Source organism: Anser brachyrhynchus (assembly GCF_964034855.1).
Source record: "Anser brachyrhynchus genome assembly, chromosome: 6".
NCBI classification, from domain to species: Eukaryota; Metazoa; Chordata; class Aves; order Anseriformes; family Anatidae; genus Anser; species Anser brachyrhynchus.
The window spans coordinates 7363031-7366099 of record NC_137700.1 but is presented as its reverse complement, the minus strand read 5'-3'; the positions used below and the strand labels follow the sequence as shown (position 1 = coordinate 7366099).

Sequence of the window (3069 nt, the reverse complement as noted above, 5' to 3'; positions counted from 1 at the left end):
GTAGGCTGGCTGGGTCAGGCTGACCCTGGACATAACAAGACACGACAGGAGGAGACCCACTGAAGCCGCCGCCCTGTCGTGAGGGAAGGCGCCCGATCCCCACCACCCTTCGGCGCACTCGCGAGAGGAGGCGCCCGCCGACGGCGCGGCCCGGGGCCGTGGCAGGAAAATGGCGGCTCTCGCGAGAGCGCGGCTGCGGCGGCTGCCTGTAGCTATAGCAGCGGGAGGAGGGCGGCTGGTGGCGGGTATGTGGTGCTGTCAGGTGGGGACCGATTGTCCCGGGGTGCTGCTCGTCGCCCCTCAGTGGCTCTCGGAAGAGAGGTGCCATAGGTTCTCCGCACGGAGATACGCGGGGTTTGCCGCCTCCTCCTCCCCCTGTCCCGTCCCCTCAGGGCTACCGCGGAGCTGCGGGGAGCAATCCCGCAGCGGGGGGTGACGGGTCCCCTGGGAAATCGGCACCCCGAGAGCGCCCTAAAACAAAACGGGTCCTGACCGCTGGCTGTCTGCTCTTACAGCCTGGGCTCACGGGGAAGTTCTCGGCTGGAAGGCGCTGCTGAGCTCCGGTGCCGCGGTCACTGCGACGCAGCCCGAGGAAGGCAAAGTATGTATGATTTTTTTTTCTTTTAAAACCAGAAGCTGCTCGCTTTTCCAGGATCTCATTTCATTTGAAACCCTCGGTTCAGTAGGAGGATTACGGGTGGGGATTCGTGGGGATTACCGTCCTAACTATAAGCTCTACCAGTGCACACCTCCTATTCCGAGGCGTTGCAGGCACAGGGGCTTTTTGCTGGCTTTTCGGCAGAGTGCTGGTACTGAGCCTGTGCCAGCGGCTGCTTGCACATGTGGAAGGGATCCAGGGAGACTTTCGGGTTTTGGAACGAATTCTCTGTGTTACAATCCGTGGAGAAAGCATACATGCCAAATTCAGGGAAAAATAACTATGCAGTCTCACATGTAGTTTGAAATAATGAAGTATGTAATGAAAACAAACCTCTCTAGGTTTGTGCTGTTCTTCAGGCTTTGAAAAGTAAATCCAAGACTGAAAGGTTTTGTACTGCAATTTACGTGAAGTTCAATAGCAGTTTTGGAAAACAATAGCAACGTAGATAAGCATGCTTATTTCTAGAGTGAAAGAAAATGTTGCTGTGCAGAGTACTAATCTGGTGAGTTAATATGTAACTGGAACATGACAGCTTTTAAAAATAATGACCAGAAATGTATTACGGACTTTAAAAAAAAATAAAAAAAAAGAATGAGTCTTTAAAATCTATTCTTATTTAGAAAGTGGTAGAAATAATAATGCTTTCAGTAGACAGGATACTCCTTAAATTCTGTTCTAGCACTTAATCAGGAGTATATCTAATCAAGCACTGTGCATATCATTCATACTGAATGAAACAGGAGAGTTTTGAAACAGGAGAGGTTTTTTTTTTTTTTTCCTCAGCTCTGTGGTGCCAGTCAGGAAGCCTTTTGCCACAATGTTCTTGGGGTGGGGTATGGGAAAAGGGTGTTTTTCATTTGTCCGGTACAGACAAACTTGCAGTTATCTTAGAGAATTTAGAAATTTTACTGCTGATGACTGTGAAAGCATTTCAGTTTATCTCTTTCAGTCAGTGCAGGTAGGTTTATATTGGTTTTTCTCTCTGTTTTGGGTTAATAATCTATTTTGGTACTGTACTCACTAGTTCATTTAAACAAGGGTAATGGGAATTTAAATCCTTCTTTATCCAGTCCTGATGTTGTTATTAGGCATTAAGCCTTCTTAAGTGAATTTTCATGGAGAGTACATAAGAGAGAAAGTATTCTTATTTTTCAGTTTTTGGAGCTTCATAAACAGCGTTACTTAAAGATAGGTTGTATCCACACCAATCAGAATTTAGTTTCCGTTGTATCTGACAGCTAGATAAGCATCAATGTGAAGGACTGCTGTCCCAAATAAGGTGCAGTGCAACTATGCAAAGTGCAGCAGATGATACAAAATGCAAACTGAGGCAGGAGGATGAAAGAGTAATAAAAAGCCACAGCTATTTTTTTTTGTGTGCATAACTTACTGTTCATAACGAATAAGTGTAATGGACACGCTTATTAACACTTGCAAAACTTATTAGTTGTTTCATTTTTTCATGTAACATTCTGAAATGTAAATTACTTAAATGTTCTTCGGTTTCCTAACATATATTCCCCTCACATTTATTCAGTTTTTTGTTCACTGATATTCCACTTCTTGCCTTTGTCTAAACTTGGCATTTTAATTTCTTTCTTTTCATCAGTAACAGCTGCAGTCACCCTTCCAGCATTATTGTGTATTTTCATCACTGAAGTTCGTTTCCTGGCACAGATACGCAGTGCTTGATGGCAGAGAGGAGCAGCAAGAATCTTGCTACTGACTGTCAAGGAATTTTGATTTGTCTTGTACAAAAATCTCTCTATTGTTCCTGTTAACTGCAAGTGAAACAATAGGCTTAGTCTTTAAGATCTGGTCTTTATCTGTAGGGAGCCCCCTTTCCAAGGCTTGCACCCTGTATGTGAGACTTCTATGAGAAATGTCTCTTGGCTGCAGCCTGGACAGTTTTTAAATCATATTACACAATATGTAGGTCTCTTTGTGTGTCTTGACAAGCAAGCTGAGCAAGCAGTTTATTCCTTTTCTATCTCTTCTCTGTGTTATATCACTTGATGCGTGGGATTTCTTGTGCTGTGTCCTGATGAAGTTAAATTGTTAGGGGGATCTCACCAGGCCTTGTCTGTGGGACACGGGAGAAGTGCTTGGCCGAAATAGGGTCTCGCTTAGTTACATGATTCTGATTTTGTAGTAGTGGACCACATGCCATCTTGATGATCCCTGTGGGTCCCTTCCACCTCGGGATATTCAGCTTGCTGAACTTAGGTGCAGTCATTCAGCTGGGAAGTGAACTTCTTGTGGCTTTCTTAAAGTTAGTGTAAATGTTCTGTTTCTGAAGGTGTTGAAAAAAAGAAGGAAAAACTTCAGTATGTTAGCAACAACTTAGCAGAAAACAAGAAAGCTGCCAGAAACAGAGGAGCCTCTTTCATATGTTGATTTTTCAGCAC

General features: G+C 44.5%; 1 protein-coding gene across 5 annotated transcripts in view; it reads left to right on the top strand.

Annotated features, from left to right (window-relative positions):
- The first annotated feature begins 68 nt into the window (after window positions 1–68).
- Window positions 69–3069, top strand: part of USP54 (ubiquitin specific peptidase 54) — a 101120-nt gene continuing 98119 nt past the window's right edge. For 3 of the 5 annotated variants that reach the window (XM_080598030.1, XM_080598031.1, XM_080598025.1), the window contains exon 1: window positions 252–601. The gene's annotated coding sequence lies outside the window, so the exon portion shown is untranslated. The other 2 variants (XM_080598026.1, XR_013953040.1) reach the window with 2 other exon arrangements.